Raw genomic sequence first — 19904 nt, 5'->3', positions numbered from 1 at the left:
ACAAGTGAATTCTTATTTTTAAAGCCTATACCTTTAGACTTAAAGCAGTGCAAACATGCATTTACAATTTTGTTGTATATTATTTAAATTTCATGAGGCTTTGGGTGTTTTCAATGGATGTACAAATTTATTAAACTACAATAATTAATAAATAAAGCCACAGCTAAACAATTTTCTAAGCACACTCAGAATTTATCTACATTATATTTTAAAAAGTAAATTATAAAAAATTAACTGGGACAATATTTAGTACCTGAAATTTAATCAGGGAAAGTTTTATAGAAAGCTCTCTGTAAATATTCACTTGAATTGAGAATTTCTAAATTCATCTCTTTCTTTGATTCTTTCTTCATCTATATAAAAATTGTGTGTTGATATTCTTCTATGACAATGTCATGTTTGAAAAATTTCTCTCCAAGGGAGATAATCCCGCAATGAGATGAGTAAATACCATGCTTATCTTAGCTGGAACTACAAACAAAGATTAAAGCAAAAAGCCTATGTCCATCATGTTATTTGGAGGAAGTGATGGCGTTATCATTTCAAGAGCAATCGCTTGTATTGATTGCATTTAGGAAACACTAATAGAGATGTGATGGTTTGTTTGTTTTCGAAGTAGTTAGGTAATGTCAAACAAATTATCTGGGTCCAGATCTGATACATGAACAATTCTTCTTTCAGCATTTGTTACTGGAATTCCAAGTAATGATCTGATCGAAGATACATCTTTTGAGACACTCTTATAATTTAGTCAGCCTTACTGGTTTAGATTGCTATTTGGACATTTTCAACCTTTAATAACTGTAAGGCTTGTACCAGTACAGATTACTTATTGCTTATGAAATGATTATTAGCAATGTTAAAATGCCTACAATTTCTAAGGAGGTAGAAAAAAATCTTTCCTGACCTAGAATCCAAACAAAATGTCCCAAAGGTACGGAGCATTTTCCCTTATTTAGTATACACCAGCTAAACAACCGAATGCTATTATTGCCCAGTTCTGTTTTGCCTGTGCTGGGACACAAAAAAACACTTTTCAGTTATTGCAACTAACAGGGTTTGAGTATAGTAGCATGCTTCTAGTCATTCATTGGGATGAAATTAGGGGTGGATGAAATTAATGGAAAGATAGAAGAAAAGAAAATACTCTGAGGTAGACTTGGGTGTAAAGGATGCCCAGCTGAGACTGGAGTATAAACTTGAACAAGGATGGAGAAAATGAGACTAGATACTAAGAACTTGGGGTCATCTGATTGAATTATGGCTGGGTATCTTCCAAGCCACCTAGCATAGTCAATGGAGATTTCAATTAGGACTGTATACCAGTATAGGGGTTTTTATCTATAAAATTGAGGCAGCAGGAAAAAGAGCTGAGACCAGCAAATAGGAAATGAGTCAAGTCAAAATGAATTTATTTGTCAAATGTTAGAGTTCAGGCAGTCACTATCCTCACCAGTTTTTTCCAGTGATCTGGATTGACAAGTGGGAAGGAGGGAAAGACTCTTAATAACTTTTTCATCTTAATAACTATTTCTTCTATACTGGGAAGGTGCAATCCAGAAATTCTAAAATATATGGGGAACAATGCCAAGTCTTTTCTCAAGAAGTTCAATGAGTCTAAAGTCACCTTTTTTCTATCCGTAGACTCTAATAAATTTGCAATGCCAACTTTGTCATCCACCTATTTCTTCCCTATATCCAAGTTCCTTATTACTGGTTTGAATTTTGACTTGTATTATTACATTAGACTGATATTCTCCCCTCTTGACCTTCAAAAGTCTTATTTATCCATTAAGAAATGTTGAAAGTCACCTCAGTTCTAAAACTTTATCATGTCTGTTCATTATATTGGATCACAGCTTCCTCTGACCTTTCTCGTTACTTTAAGTAGTACTTATTTTATAATATGGTTCAGTTTGTTCCATATTTTTCCTACTAGATTGCATGCTTAGAATGGATAAGATTAGTGTCTTAATTATCTTTCAATCTCTCTAGCACCTAGCAAAATTCTTCCTTTACAGTACATGCCAATAAATGTCTACTCAATCAGACTATAACCTGTCTACACATATTATAAGCCTGATTCAATCACTTATTGTCTTCAGAGAGATTTTTTGCCTATCTTGCCATTAGCTCTTCATTTGCAAATTGAGGAAGCAATCTACTTTCACTGAATATGTAAAATAATTTTAGACTTAAGGAATGCATGTATGGAAGAACCAGGAACAGCAGTTATAGACTCATCACGTGCGTCTCGAACATCTAAAATTTGTCAAGCACTCTTCTAGGTGTTATTAATTACTAGAAGAGTCTTATCAGGGCCAACTTAGTACAGAGAACATTTGAACTGAGCCAGAATCACTTAGGCGATAGTCACCTTATGTCCCTAACTTACAGCGTAGACCAACCTCACACACAACTGCATTATTTGAAAGATTCTTTAAAAAATAGTATAGAAATAATAAGAGTGTAAAATTAACAACATACATACATACAGTTAGAGGAAAACATAGCATCCAAAAGGATAAAAATGGTAAACCAAAATGATATTTAACAAGAAAATATAAGCAAAGATATTCATGATAAAACAACTGTAATAAATCTAAGAAAAATTAAATAAGTAATTTTCACAAAGAAGGTACTTTGTTCTGTGACCGTCCATGATCGGCAGCCATCTTGTCTCATAATTGTCCCCCAGTTTGAACTCACTTCAGGTAATCCATAAAGGGAAGAGAGAATTCAGGCTTATTTCCTTTTTCAAACATGAAAAAAAATAAAAAAGGTTTTATCAGAATCACCTGCTTTGGGAACTCCTCTTTCATTCTATGATAATCTCGTGCAGGTCCAGGTAGGGCTAGTCCTCCTACCTACAAACTTCCACCTCAGGAGATAGGCAATACAATATCTTCCTACATACGATGGGGTACAGGCATTGGGTAAATACACCTATTTAAAATGGGAAATATTGGCCAAAACAAAGGGGCTACAGGCCCCATATAAAAAATTCAGTGGGGCAGTCACATCCTAAAGCTCCAAAGTTATTTCCTTTGACTCCATGTCCCACATCCAAGTCACACTGATGCAAGAGGTGGGCTCCCAGGGCCTTGGGCAGCTTCACACATGTAGCTTTACCATGTACAGTCCCACTCTGGGCTGCTTTCACAGGCTGGCATTGAGCATCTGTGGCTTTTCCAGGTACACTGTGCAAGCTGTCAGTGGATCTACCATTTGAGGTCTGGAGGACGGTGGCCCTCTTCTCACAGCTCCACCAGGCAGTGCCCCAGTGGGGACTCTGTATTTGGGGCTGTGATCCTACATTTCCCTTCCACACTGCCCTAGCAGAGGTTCCCCATGAGGGTTCTGCCCTGCAGCAGACTTCTGTCTGGACATCCTCTGAAATCTAGGCAGAAGTTCCCAAACCTCAATTCTTGACTTCTGTGTACCTTCAGGCTCAACAGCATGTGGAAGCTGCTAAGGCTTGGGGCTTGCACCCTCTGAAGCCATGGCCTGAACTGTACCTTGTCCACTTTCAGCCACAGCTTGAGTGGCTGGGATGTAGGACACCAAGTCCCTAGGCTGCACACAGTAGGGGGGATTTGGGCCTGGCCCACAAAACCATTTTTTCATCCTAAACCTCTAGGTTCATGATGAGAGGGGCTGCCACAAAGGTCCCTGACATATGCTGGAGACATTTTCCCCGTTGTCTTGGTGATTAACATTGGGCTCTTCATTACTTACGCAAATTTCTGCAGTCAGCTTGAATTTCTCCCCAGAGAATGGGTTTTTCTTTCCTATTTCATTGCCAGGCTGCAAAATTTCCAAACTTTTGTGCTCTGTTTCCTCTTGACCACTTCACTGCTTAGAAATTTCTTCCACCGGTCAAGTTCAAAATTCCACAGGTCTCTAGGGCAGGGACAAAATGCCACCAGTCTCTTTGCATAGCAAGAGTAACCTTTACTTCAGTTCCCAGCAAGTTTCTCATCTCCATCTGAGACCACCTCAGCCTGGACTTGATTTGTCCATATGAGTATCAGCATTTTGGTCAAAGCTATTTAACAAGTCTCTAGGAAGTTTCAAACTTTCTCACATCTTGCTGTCTTCCTAGTCCTCAAAGTCTCTTAGAAGTTCCAAACTTTCCCACATTTTTGTCTTCTGAGCCCTCTAAACTGTTCCAACCTCTGCCTGTTACCCAGTTCCAAAGTCGCTTCCACATTTTTGGGTATCTTTATAGCAATACCCCACTCTGCAGTATCAATTTACTGTATTAGTCCAATCTCATGCTACTGTAAAGAACTGCCTGAGACTTGGTAATTTATAAGGGAAAGAGGTTTTATTGACTCACAGTTCCACAGGGCTGGGGAGTCCTCAGGAAACTTACAGTCATGGCAGAACTGAAAGCAAACATGTCTTTCACATGATGGCAGGAAGGAGAAGTGCCAAACAAAAGGGAAAATGCCCCTTATAAAACCATCAGATCTCAAGAGATCTCACTCACTATCATGAGAACAGCAGCATAGGGGTAATTGCCCCCATGATTTAATTATCTCCCACAGGGTCCCTCCCAAGACACATGGATATTATGGGAACTACAATTCAAGATGAGATTTGGGTGGGGACACAGCCAAACCATATCAACCTTCATACTGTTTTATATAGTGGCTATACGAATTTACATTCTCACCAACAGAGTATGAGAGTTGCCCTTTCTCCACATCCTCCCAAACTCTGTTATTTTTTGTCTTTTTGATAATAGACATTTTAATTGGGATAAGTTTATGTCTTATTGTGGTGTTGATTTGTATTTCCATGATTATTAGGGATATCCAGCATTTTTTATATACCTGTTGGCCACTTGTATGTCTTCTTTTGAGATATTTCTATTCAGTTCATTTTCCCATTTTTAATTGGTTAGTTGTATTTTTTTTGCTGATGCATTGTTTGAGTTCCTTATATATTAAAATTATTAGTCCCCTGTCAAATAGATAGTTTGCAAATATTTTCTCCCATTCTGTAAGTTGTCTCTTCACTCTGTTGATTGTTGCTTTACTTTGCTGAAGCATTTTAGCTTGATGTAATCCCATTTGTCTATTTTTACTTTTGTATCCGGTGTTTTTGACATCTTAGCTCCCATAATATTTGTCCAGACTAATGTCCTGAAGTGCCGTCCCAATATTTTCATTTAGTAGTTACAGAGCTTCAGGTCTTACATTTAAGTTATTAATCATTTAAATTTGATTTTTATATATGATAGTCCATTTCCTCTTATGTAAGCATAACTACTCTTGCATGCTTTTGGTTTCCACTTGCATGGAATATCTTTTTTCCATCCCTTCACTTGCAGTCTACGTGTGTCTTTACAAGTGAAGTGAGATTTTTGTAGGTAGCATATAGTTTGATCACTTTCAAGTCCATTCAGCCAGTGTATATCTTTTAATTGAGGAATTTAAACTATTTACATTCAAACTTATTATTGATAGGTAAGGACTTGCTCTTGACGTTTAAAAATTGTTTTCTTCTTGTTTTATATATTTTTGTTTGTTTATTTCTTTCTCTCTTATTTCTTATCTTAGTGATTTGGTGGCTTTCTGTACTAGCAATGTTTGATTTCTTTTTCATTTATTTATCTGATCTTCTAGTGATTTTTATACTTACATGTATTTTTCAGTGGTAGATATTGTTCTTTCTTTTCCAGATATAGGGCTCCCTTAAGCATTTCTTGTAGGCCTGATCTAGTCATGAATTCTCATAATTTTTGTTTATTCATGGAAAACTTTATTTCTCTTTCATTTTTGAACAATAGCTTTGATGGATATAGTACTCTTGGCTCACAGTTTTTTTTCTTTCAGCACTTTGACTATATCATCCCATTCTCTTTCTGCTGAGATGTCTGTGATTAGTCTGATGATAATCCTTTGGTATGTGATTTGATGCTTTTCTTTTGCTGTTTTTAGAATTATCTTTGTCTTTGGTTTTTGACAGTTTGACTATAATGTGCCTTGGAGAGTATCTTTTTGGGTTCAATTGATTTGTGGTTCTTTGAGCTTCTTGTATCTGGATGTCAATATCTCTTGCCAGACTTATGAAGTTTTCAACCATTATTTTGTTAAATAGGTTTTCTATGCTTTTTTTCATCCTTTCTCCTTCTGGAACTATCAAAATTGGAATATTTGTTCACTTGAGGGTGTCCCATCTGTCACATAGGTTTTCTTCGTGCTTTTTAATTCCTGTTTTTAGTCTAATTGGATTATTCCAAAACACTTGTCTTCAAGTTTAGAAATTCTTTCTTCTGCTTAATCTAGTCTTTTGTTGAAGCTCTCAGTTGTATTTTTAAATTTTGTTTATTGAATTCTACAGTTCTGAGATTTATGTTTGGTCCCTTTTTATATCTTTTATTGAATTTCTCATTGAGATAATTATTTTCCTGATTTTTAAATATTGTTTATCTGCATTCTCTTATATCTTGCTGAGTTTCTTTAACATCATGATTTTGAATTCCTTCTCAGGCATTTTATGGATTTCCTTTTCTTTAGGATTTCTTACTGAAAAACTATTGTGTTCTCTTGGAGATATCAGGTTTCCTTAATTTTTAATGTTTCTTATGTCCTTATATTGATATGTGCACATCTTGTGTAATTGTCACTTCTTTTAGTTTTATGGAGTAGGTTCTGTAGAGACTTCTCTCTCTCAGTCATCTCAATTAGATAGAGTGCTTTCATTTTTTTCCTGGTTGGGTACCATACTATAGTCTTAGTATGATTTATTTGGCTATAAGCAACATAGGTTATGTCTGTGAATTCTTTTTTTTTTTTTTTTTTTTTTGTTTTTTTTTTTTTTTTTTTTAGGATGGGTTTTTATTTTATTTTGGTAAAATATACGTAACATATATAACATTTTAACTACTTTAAGGTACAGTTCAGTGGCATTAAATACATTTATGATATTGTGTAACTATTACCACCATCCATCTCTAGAACTTTTTTAGCTTGCAGAATTGAAACCGTACCCATTAAACAATAATTTCCCATTCCCCTTTTTCCAGCCCCTGGTAACTGCATTCTACCTTGTTTCTCTGAGTTTGACTACTTTAGATACGGGTATATTTAAATGTCTGTGAATTCTTTACTGTCTTAGGCAGTGGTTGTTTGGATACTCTGGTAAGGCTTTGCTGTCAATGGGTGTGCCAAATGAGCTGGTCCTCAGGACCCTAGATGGCACTTACAGGTATCAGCATTAATGGTGGCAGGCCCCTGTTGGTCTTGTATTTGAGCCTCTGATCAGGGTGCACAGACACCATTAGGGGCAGCTGTGCCAGTCCTCAGGATCCAGAGTGATATGCACGGGCACTGGTAGTGTCAATGGTGGGTCTATCCTTGGCTCATGAGTGGTACCCATAAGCACTGGTAGTGTTAGCAGTGGGGAAGTGGGGTTGCTCCCTCAGCCTCTGAGTAGGGTACATCAGCACCAAGGGGATGGGTGGCAAGGTGGACGGGCTGCTCCTCAAGACCCCAAGTGGGATGCATAAGCCTGCAGTGACTCCAGTGCTGGAGGGAGGTAGGTTTGCTTTTGGTGGTAGTGGCCTCAGGTAGGTGGCTTTCAGGCTTTGAGGAGCTCATGCTTCAGTTTAGTTATCTATGTCCTCAGGAGAGCCTCCCTGATGTGCTGGACTGCCTCTATCCTGGGTTATAGGGCACCGCGTGGGCTCAGGTGCTGGTGTGGTTGCAATCCTGAAGCTCTCTGCGCTAATGTGGGGGGATCTTGGTGGGTCCCTGAGGATTTGGAAATGCAAGAGCTGTTTGGCTTCAGGGCAGGATGTAGTATACAGTATGGGCTTTACTCTGAAAATAGTGGTGTGCTACAGCAACTTGAATACTGAAAGGTGGGAACCTGCACTAATTCCTTCTCTGAAACAATGCAGTTGTGTGATGTCCTGGCAGCTCCTTATACTATCCTCAGGGCCTGTGAGAGCTGAGGGGCTTCTTTTGTGGCTTGGGCTGCAGGTGTCTGTGGTGGGAATGTGGACTGCTGAAGACCTCTTACTTACCTAATTCCTGCAAGGGGGAGTCTCTCCTGGCTTCGAGTTGGTCCAGCCAGCTGCCTTGCTTCCCTCACTATGCTGCAATCTTAAACTTCTGCACCTCAGAGGGTCTCTATTGCTACCCTGCTGGATTCTAGAATTTTCCCATAGAGGCTGTTTGACATTTAGTTATGTACCTGATGTTTAGGTCTTTTTTTGTGGAGGAAGCAAGTCTGCTGTGTGTCTCAAGTCAGTCATCTTGATGATATCTCTCCCCAAATAATGGATTTTGAATGCAATAAGGCAAGATAAAATTTCTAAGACCACTATAAACACAAGGATGCAAGGAGATTCTCTGCCAGTACGGTCCCATATTAGAGATGTGAAACTATTATAAATTTCGCTTGAGGAATTAAGTAGAAAAAATATTAAAATGTAAAAAGAGCCAATGACTGAAAGGTATATGATCACCTAAGTGGGAAAAACTGATCAGAAAATATTAAAAAGTAAAATGATCCAGTGACTAGGAGGTATGTAATAACGTAAGTGGGAAAAACTGATCAGAAAATATGGAGTGCTAATCAGTAACAGTCATGGAAATTTAGAACCAAAGCATTTTGTTGGAAGAATTCAATCAGTGTATTTTCCAGGCTACTGTATCTCCAACAGCTATAATATTTTATCACTGGCATCAGAAGAAAATGATAGAAAAGACGTTCCCCGCTCTCCAAATTATAAAATTAAATTAATTTAAATTACATTAAAGTGTAGCTTTTTTGCAGAAGGTCATGTCCATAGCATTCCCTACAAGAAATACAACTTGTATAAGAGCTCAGAGGCCTCCTAGGAGAAATGGTCAATGAAATTTGAGACTTACAGTTTACCAACCAGAATGTTAAGATCAATACTCCAGAATAAGTAAGGGTAACAGGAATTTCCTTATCTTTTGAAGGGTCAGACTGCATGTGGTAGGCAGATACGATTTACTAAATATATGCCTCTATACTTCTCAGCTTAAACTGCAGTTAGGACTTAGAGCACAAGGTGATTTGCAGTAGGTGTGTTTCTTCCGTCATTCTCTCATTCTTTCATGGTGACCTCAAACCAAACCAGCACCAAATGGTGTAACTAAAAAGAAGGGGAAAGGCTACTTTACCCACATCTGATTCTATGATAATAAAATAAACTTCTGTTGTCTAAAGCCATTGAAACATAAGGGTTTGTTACTTGAACCAACGTTGACTAATACAAGAAGGCAAGGAATGATCTCCTCCAATAGGAAAAGGTATATTCATTAGTCAACTTAGAATAATACTTCAGTAGCAAGAATCAGGAAAATAAATGGAGCCGATTATTACCAAGAGGCCAGTGTTAGCAACAGAGTAAGAGAATACTAGTTGCTGGAGGGAAATAGCTTCAATCATGGAGACTCTCTGTATCTAAAACTACCTTAGAGGGAAATCGCAATGGAATAAATGAGGAAGAGCCCAATACAGCCCTTGCTGAATCTCCTTGGGACTCTGAATACTGATGTGCACTCCAGTTCCCTGAACCCTTCAGTTTGGAGCTCTGTCGTAAGCTGCTACCAAATTGACTGAGATCTCTCATATATTCCACCACTTTTTGTAAGGCTGATTCTTGGAATTTTTAGACCCCCTTGACAGACACTTTCTGAGCCTCTGATCTGCTAGAATAAGACTGATTGGTTTTGACTCCTGGCTTTTCCAAGCTGGATGACCCATTTTTAATTGTTTTATAAAACTAGCTCCTCTCTGCCTTACTTTCTTATCTTTAAAATTTGAATAATAATTATTCTTACCTCAAAGAGTTGACACAAAGATTAAATAAGATTATCATGTAAAGTGCTTAAAACAGTTTGTATAAAACTACAATATTCAGTGTGGGTAAGTTCCCTCATTATTATTGTTATTTTTGCACAGGTGTCCGAAAGATGCTCAGGGATGGTACCCACCAGAAGCCTTGACACTATTCCTGGACCTCTATTTAGGGTATAGTCTCTGGGATTTAAAATCTGAGCACAAATTAGTATAGAGCTTATTCCTCTTGGGAATGGGAATATGGATTTATGTGTTCTTCCCATATATATTCTATTGTTGAAAATTGCAATTTCCTTGGCTTCAAACATAAATTGTTTTTATAACATTTAGTATGAAAGCTGAGAAAGTAGTAGGGTATAACCAGAGAATGAAGTATTGGAGTTAATATTTCAGGATTATAGTAGTTTTTTTTTCCTTCGACTTCTTATAAGAAATATTGTTCTGTTTTCGGTCAGTATAATACCACTGCTTGTTCTTTTCATCAGGGTGGTTTTAGGGAGGCTGGTATTATTCATTCATTTCTTTATTAGAATGCTGGTTATACAGGTGTGTTCACTTTTTGATGATAAATTTATAGACTAGGCATTTATAGACAAGGTGATTTGCAATACATGTGTTTCCTGTGTGTACAGTATGTTATAATTCATAAGAAAGCTTGAATGGAGGTGCAGGCTGGTGTTCTTTACATTGTAGTGCTGAATTTTCTTCTAGATTGCAAACTTTAAACACATCTACACATTATTTTATAACTTGCGTTATTACATAAAATAGCTGTTATCATGAATGTAGTAACCATAAGGATGCAGTTGTTAAGAGGTGATATATTTAATTTGAATAAAACTTAGATTATCTTAGCTGAAAATGTAACCATTCTCGAAAAATAGCCATTATCTTTTTTTTACTTCTGAGTGTGTAACAAAAGTGTTTGGTCTTGCATTTAAGGACAATTGCTTATCACTTATAGTTGTCACCTTATAGACTCAAATTTGCTCACCATTAGAAAAAAATCTGATAAAACTGATTGTGTAACTTAATTATATATTATTCTATTTGACACTTAATTTGGAGACATGTCCACCTTTTATATTGTAAATATGTAGCAATTTAAAAGAAAAATTTGTTATGTAGTTCATTGCAAAATAGCCAAAACATGTTGTGAACTTTTAAGAAAAACAACATAAAAAACTTTATATATGGTACTCTATTATTTCAGTAAAAAATAATGGGTAAGGAGAGAGAATACATATTTTTTTTTACATATGCTTATAATATATCTAAAAGAAAACATAAGAGAGTAATAAAAATGAGCTTTTTTTGGTGAGATGGATGGGAACGGGAAATTGGGAACAAGGTAGAAACCAGACACATAACAGTAAATACCTTTATGATTCCTAGTTATTGAAAAATATAAATAGACCGCCTACTCCAAATTAAATGAAAAACATACAAGTCTATAATAAATCTCTCAAAATATGAATTCTTTAGGTCTGGGTGGCCTTTATGCTCAAGACCCATATCAAATCATAGACATACAGAGATAATATACACCTCCTGGAGGAATGACACTGCAAGCAAAGGAATCTAGCCCGTTGGGGAGAAAAATTGAGGGGAGGAAGGAGGAATCTAACAAAGATGTCAGACAGGAGCCAAAAGAGAATCTTGTTGCCTTGTGAGGTAGGTCTTGTTACAATAGCTGTGATGGCTACCAACTTTGAGAAAAAACTGAAGTGTATAATTTTCACAGACTTTTCCTTCACACTTGGGAGGATATACTACTTATTTCTCCCAGAGTTCCAAGGAATAGATTTATGATTTTAAGTTATAGATAAAATGAGTCATGATTGAAAAGGAAATGTTTTTTTTTTTTCTTTTGAGACAGAGTCTCGCTCGCTCTCTCAGGCTGGAGTGCAGTGGCATGATCTCAGCTCACTGCAACCTTCACCTCCCAGGTTCAAGGGATTCTTCTGCCTCAGCCTCCCAAGTAGCTGGCATTATAGGTGCATGCCACCACGCCCGGCTAATTTTTCTGTTTAGTAGAGACAGGGTTTCTTCATGTTGGCCAGGCTGGTTTTGAACTTGTGACCTCAATTGATCTGCCCGCCTCAGCTTCCCAAAGTGCTGGGATTACAGGTGTGAGCTACCACGCTTGGCCATGTTTTACATTTTATATACTAAGTAGAAAATACTCTTCCTGTCTCTTAGCAATGCTCATTGAAGTATTATTATATTATCTTTTATTTTTGTATAAATCGATCTTTTATAATCATAGCCCTCTAGAACATCATGTTTTCTGTCATTTTGAATAAAATATATGGATTACTATATTTAAACTAGTTGATTAAAGTAGTAGTAATTTGTTTCTCCAGAAGAGAGAGAGAGAGAAATGAATCCAGAAAAAGCTTACATTTTCTGAAACATTGCTAAGCTATTCTGTTTTATTTATCTGCATCTTTCTGCCAAACAAATTTTAAGCAAAATAGCTGACTTAGTCCATTCCGGCTGCGATAACAAAATACCATAAACTGAGTAGAAACAGAAATTTCTCAGTTTTGGAAGCTAGAAAGTCCACCGCCAAGGCTCCTGCAGATTTGGTGTCTGGTTAGGGCCCATATTCTCATAGACGGCACCTCCTTACTGTGTCCTCACACAGTGGAAGGGGCAAGGCAACTTTTTGGGGCTTGTTTTATAAGGACATTGATTCTATTCATAGGGCTTTAGCCTCATGACCTAATCACCTCCAAGAAGGCCTCACCTCCTAATACCAAGATCTTGGGGGTTAGGATTTCAACATATTAATTTTGGGAGGACACAGACATTCAGACTGTAGTAATAATTGTCTTAAATACTATAGAATTTTCTAATTGCAGTAAGTTTTAACATAAATAGCTCTGCTATGAAACCAAGATTCTTCACATAAAAACTGTCAAGATTTCCTTTGTCTGTTATTTACATTTTAAAACATTGTTTAAACACCTCGTTTAAAACTTTACAACATGTGTGTTGTCTGTAGTGGGTATTTAATTTTGCCTAGTCTGTGTAATACTCATATGAAGAAGACAAACATGATCATTAAACTAGTAAATAAAATCTTCTCTTCACATAGTGGAAAGTCAATTTGATTAGAAAATACATATATTCAAGTTTAGCCTCTTCCAGTTACCATCCATGCAATGACATGGCAGGACAGGGAAATTGATATGTCCAGGTCTTGGGAGCCTCATGGTTAAATGCAGATGATATTATCTAATACACACAGGATAGTTAATGGAATTAAATAATAAAATTGTATAAAACATTTAATAAATTGTAATAATTTATAAAACATTCACTTGCTTATGGTATAGATAAAATAAATCTCTGCAATACTTTGTTGGGAATATTTTTCTGCAGAGAAAAATTATAGCAACAATATCTAAGTGAAAATATTGCTTTGCAATAAATACAAATAAAATTCTAACTTTCTAGAAGAACAAGACTTTTGAAGTCACTATTATGAGTATCACTATTATATAACTGACAACTAATAATAATAAGTTGGCTATGGTTGGACCACACTAATTTTTCAGTTTTTTATCTTTTGACTGGATGGGAACCAACCTAGCCATTTGTGTGATACTGCCATTTGTTCACTGTTTTTAAAAACTATTGACATTAATCTAAGATTGACTTTCCTGAAGTCCTCTTATATACTGCATTAATATTTCACACTAAAAATTAATTAATTTGATAGCTTACTCATTGCTGCCAATGGTTTAATTTTTTAAGCTACTGGGGTCACACACACAAGAGTGTGGATGTTGCAACATGAGACAGCAGAGTGATAGAGAGTTTCAAATTTCTGGACAAGTAGTCATTAGACCATGTCTACATACTAATAAACTTCTCATGTAAATCACTTTCTCTGTCATGTTTTTTTTTCTTAATGTACATCTATAAGTGACAAAGTGGTGAATAAATAAACCCACAGATGGTTTTATCTTAATGGCTGCATCATGGGATGCATCGTTAGTTTCATGTCTGTGCTACGCAAGGAACACTGGCTTTACTGCAGGCATCTGGCTGGCAGTTCCTCAGGGGTTTGTCACACACATAATCCAAGCATCCCAGCTGTGTTTTCAGTTCTCTGCTGTATAATTTGGCATGGAAAGATGCTCTTGGGCCAGCCTGATCCTTTAGGCAATTCTGTGAGCAGCTAGAAGAGAACTTGTACATCCCAAAACTCTATTATCTGCCCTGACTCCCTTCTTTCATTTAGATTGATTGATTTATTAACAATTTTCTCTTTTTAGTTTTGATTAGTGATATTTAGAATTATTATAAAACAGAAGATGCTTCATCTTAACTAAAAGTGTTGACATAATGAGATAAAATATATAGTGGAATAATAATTAAATAATGAGATCCCTACTAAATTCAATTACAAGTATTGTTGTTTTGTATTTTAGCTCACCAACTTAAGATAGCAGCTAGTGTGCAGTTTTTATCAATGCCTTCCTAATTTACCATACAAAGACAAATCCTCTCAGATTAAATGTCTGTAAAGTATGTCTGGGAGAATGCCTAGGTTGAACTCATGAGGTCAATAATTTATTTATGAATCTTCTGTAGCTTCTTGGATGTTGTAGGAACATATAGTAAAAACAACAGACAATGGCAAAAGTATGCCTTTGCAATATATGATGGAGCATATAAAATATATAAAAATGGAAGAAAGTATAAAGAGGGCAGTATCAGACGAAATCAGGTGAAATATGACTTTTGCCTTCTTATATGTGCAGATTGCTGATTTGATGCTCATGAACTTGTGTATTAGTAAGATTTTCTGTGATAATTTTGAATAGCAAACAACCCACAATACTTCAATGGCTTACATCAAAAAGTTTTTATTGCTTATTCACAGGTCTGTGGGATGGCAGAGGCATCTCTTCTCCAGGCCCTGAGTGCATTAGGTGTGTTAGATATATCTGGCATTCTGAGATCCAGGCTGAAGAAACACTGGTTAACAGGGTCATATTTTTCTCATGGTAGAAGGGAATAAATAAGAAACCAAACCAAAATGTGTAAGCACGTTTAAAGCTGCTGTGTGAAAAAAAAGTGTATGCCATGTCCTATCTCATTCCCTTGATCAAAACAAATCACATAATCAAGCCAGTATCAATGGGATGGACGCTCATAATTCTTCAGTGTTAGGGTGGGGGAGAATGGATATTTGTGGAATAATAATACAAACTACCCACAATTTGTTTTCTGGACAACAAATATTAACTTCTTTTTCTTCTGCCCACAGAATGTATTCACCCCTACTCCAAACAACACGTCCCTCCCCTCAAAGTTGTACACTTTTACAGCATCAGATTTATGTCTTAAATCTTGTGATAATCGCTACATCATGTTTTCTCTTCAGTCCCAGAATTCAATCATGGAACACGAAAGGATAATCTTCATAGAGAAGAAGTTTCCTGGTCACCTACATTTGGCCCCAAAGCCAATACCATGAATTTTAGATTTTCTTTCAATCAGCGACTTGACTGTCAAATCAATTAATTGGGGAATTATACTCCTCCCAAAGAAGGTGTGAGGAAAAAGTAAATTTTTTTGAGCAGTCATACAATGTACCTCAAATGAATAAGTAGGTTGTAGTTGTGGAACTCAGGGGAAAAAAGTTTCTGTACTTACCCTGAGAAAACTATTACCTTTAAAATGGTCTCGTTTCCTTTGATAATTTTCTCAATGCCATTCAGGGTCCTCTTAGTCCTGGCTCCACATGAAGTTTGCTTTGTTAAAAAATTTCTTGCTGAAAAGAGCTGGGAAGACCTGGAACCACATGATATAAATCATTCAAATTTTAGGCCACAGATAGTTCTTCTTTTATTACATAGAAGACATGGAAGAGATGATTTTCAATGAAGCAATCATGCAAGATTCAGGATTACATTCAGAATCACAAAATTAGCATTATTAGTTCCTTGTTGTGAAATTGTGATTTTTAAATTAAATATTCTTACATTTCTGTGATTATTAAGAAGGGGAAAGAGGAATAAAAACTAAAAAGAATGTCAGCTATTGAGGGTTGTGATTACTTGGATTTTGTTATTTGTGATGCTTGTTGACACCATATAATATGGTTTCATAATTTTTTATGGAATATTAGAAACAAAGCGAAGGAAATATGAATGCGAAGAACTTAACAGAAAATTTATGTCTAGTGGCATTTCATAAATATAAATCTTGTTTAAAGACGATTGTCTGGAGTCAAAAGGTGGGCTAATATGTCTCTTAATAGCAGCATTATGTGTTAAAATGCCAATCAAAAGGTAAAATGTATGACTAAGAATCACTAAGCAATCATAGTTATAATGCTTTTGGTGTAATTTTTGTCATTATAGACTAAAATTATTTTTATGTTAATGACTTTCTCAAAAGATGATTATAAAAGAAGTAAATATAAACTGCTAGAAATACAAATGCTTTTCTATTTTACGATTTTTTTCTTTCATTCGTACTTAGATGATTTTCATTTATCCCTGCACAGGTGTTTCAACCTTTATAATGAATTTGATTCAATTCAACCAGTATTTATGTAGCCCCAACCATGGGCGGAACACCTTAAGGACAAAAATGACCTTTTAATTTAGTGATACTATAGTCCATTGGGGAGAATATGGACATTGTAGCTTGCTTTTGAAGAAACCATCTTACTCAGCTTCTAAGTTGAAGAAAGAACTAATCAATGTTATAATAAAGTAGCAGTATTCCAATAAAGATTTTGAAAAGGTAAATTTCAGCTCCTTTTCCTGCCAGCCCACTAAAATGCTCAGGGTTTTGGATCCAACATCATGAAATGACACTGCTCAGAGAGTGTCCTGCAGTCGCCTATTTATTTTATAACCTATTCCGCAGAAATTGTTTCCATGGTTGCCAGCCACTGTGCGTGTGCTAACTCTGTGACTTGGCACAGCAGTGCTTCCATCTGACTTAATTTAAACGTGCCTCTTTTCCAACTATAACGTCCATTAAAGCCTGAAGCCTTTCCAAAAATGGGGCTAGACAGAGCATCGAACTGGCCATTCAAATATCCAGGTTGTAGTTCAGGGTTCATGACTATGTGGCTTGCCTTGCATTGTTTTTTAACCTATTGAGAAGAGTATCTGATACATACCTTTTCAAGGTTCTTTCACCCTTTTTTCATCCACTCCGTATCACTTCGCTTCTTCAGTATCTACTGTAAAGTGCAAAAGTCATCTAGCTTCAGAGTCTTTTCATCTGTCCTTTCTTTTCCCTCTGCTCCTCAGGGCTTAACCAAAGGGCCTGGTTAGGTGTTCTGAGGATGGCAGAGACTAGTCCTACTGTGCTTTGTGTGGGGTTATGGATAATGGCTTCCCAAGCCACGGCACAGTAATGGGGATGACTGTCTTGGTGGTCCTGGATAGTTACCACTGGAGAAACTTGTATATAGTTTTATATAATAAAATGATGGGCAGGTCTAGCCATACTATAACACAGACCTAGTGCTCCTGCCCCAGTTTCACTGAAACACTCCAGGCCTGGTCTATATGGAAATTTAGCTCAGAGAGAAGAGCACCGTTGAACTTGATGTTTGGCAAACTTCCATCAGACACATGCTGTCTTCAACATTTCCACCATTAATTCTTAACTTAGCATTTGTTCAATTTGTTTACCATTAGTTCTATTATTTACTTAATAGTTTTTCTTTAAAATGATATAAATTATTCACTATTTTATTGTCTTATTCAAGCAGTAATATTTATAAAGTCATTGTTTTCGATCTGCTAATTATACTGATTTCTTAATGTATATAAAATAAATATATAACTATTTGTCTTATTCCATTTGGCTGTTACAACAAAAATATCATAACCTGGGTCACTGAACGACAGAAATTTATTTCTCACAGTTCTGGTGGCAGGGAAGTCCAAGATCAAGAGGCTGAAAGATTTAGTGTCTAGTGAGGGCCTCTTCCTCATACATGGCACCTTCTGACTGTGTCTCTACATGGTGGAAGGAATGAACAAATGCCTCTTTAACGAGGGCACTAATCCCATTCACAAGAGGGGAGCCCCCGACCTGATCATCTTCCAAAGTCCCCACCTCTTAATACCCGCAATATTGTGGATTCGGTTTCAACATGTAAGTTTTGTGGGGAGCAAACATTCAGACCACAGCAGTATTAAATTTTTGAAAATCTGCGTATAACCTTAAACCATCTCAGTCACCTTTGGGAAACATTGGTTTAGTCTTGGTGATGTTTGACTGTGTGACGGCTGAAGAATTAGGTATCTGAAGGAGGAAATAATAATGGTTAGTGGAGTCTCCAGCCTTACCAGTTTTGTAGCACAGCAGGATATATTATGTTTTTATGCTTTACATTGTTTTTAAAATGTTTTGGACAAATTATAATAGTCAAAATAATTATGTGGTCCATAGAATTATAATGGTCCATATAATTATGGGGTCCACATGATGTTATGAGGGATATATATATATATATATAGTTCAATATATATAAGAACAATATGTATATAGAACAATGTATATATATATGAACTCTCTCTCTCTATATATATACACATATATATATATATGACCTATCTATCCATATATATATATATATATACACATACAGTGTGGAATGATTGAATCAAGCTAATTAACATATCAATAACCTTAAATACTTATAATTTATTCCTCCTGTCTAAGTGCAACTTTGTACCCTTTGACCAACATCTTCCCATTGCTCCCACTCTCCAGCCTCTGATAACCACTGTTCTACTTTCTGCTTCTATGAGATGGATTGCTTTAGATTCCACATAGAAGTGAGAACATATGGTTTTTGTCTTTCCGTGCCTGGCTTATTTCACTCATCATAAAGGCACATTCTTAAGAGGTGGTTTGACATTGTGTTTAAGGACACAGATGCTAGAGCCAGACTGCCTGGGTTGAAATACCAGCTGTCCACCCTTTTGCTGTGTCTATGACCTTGGGCAAGGTACTTAACATCCTTTTGCTGCAGTTTCCTTATCTTTAAAACTGGGGACAGCTATAGTATCGTAAGACATTCGTGAGGATGAAACGAGTTAATATATTAAATCTTTCAAAACAGTGCCAGATACATGGTAACTATTAATTGTTGTTATTATTATTATAATTACTCTCCTAAGAGCAGGAAGGCCAAATTAAGTCCCAGAGTTTTCGATAACATCCAGTGTGAAGATCTAAGTTTAGCTTTAACAGTTCAGCTTCCATTTTACTAAAACACCGGAGCCAATATTTGGGGCCTTTTTTTAAAAAAAAAATAAGATAATTTGGCCTTATTTCATAATGGTTAGGCTGCTGCTGGTAAGACTTCATGCATTCCCTTCTCTTCTCCTCTAAAGAGCCAATGAAAAGATTTCATAATTGAAATTTTCTCATTTATTACTTTACAGTGTGACTTACAACAATAAATATAATCAAGGTTTAAAAGTTTAAGCCAATAAAATACTGTCTATATTCCAACCGTAACTTTTTAAAACATATAATGCAGAATGCATAATATTTTAATTTTTTGGTGACATGCTGAAGAATGATATTCCAGATTATATTATTCACACAATGAATCAATAGAACATTAACTTCTTAAAATGCTGGGATAAAGAAAGAAATTTACCATGTCCAAGGCTTTTTGGTTAATTGTGCACATTAGTATAAGTGCAATAAAACAAATCATACCTTATTATTTTAACCTTAAAGACAATAAATACTACTCGGCATGAAAACAAGTATGTTCTCTTGTTCGAATGCGCTACTTTTACTCTGTGACTGCCATCAGAGTTCCCTCTGTGAGCGGAAGTGATGTTTGCCAGATGAATGTAGCCTATTCCCCACAGAGCGTTACTTGCTGAGGTAGGCACTCTCTTGGAAGGTTATCAGGTGACTTCCTTAGGTGTGCAGGAAATGGAAGCAGAGTGTAGACTATTTTCTTGCCCTCTACTGGTCGTGAAGCCTCAAAATGGCACAGCTGGTGTTTAAGCCAGAAAGAAACACCTGTTTCT

Source organism: Symphalangus syndactylus, chromosome 5 (assembly GCF_028878055.3).
Source record: "Symphalangus syndactylus isolate Jambi chromosome 5, NHGRI_mSymSyn1-v2.1_pri, whole genome shotgun sequence".
NCBI lineage: Eukaryota > Metazoa > Chordata > Mammalia > Primates > Hylobatidae > Symphalangus > Symphalangus syndactylus.
This window is presented reverse-complemented; position numbering follows the sequence as displayed.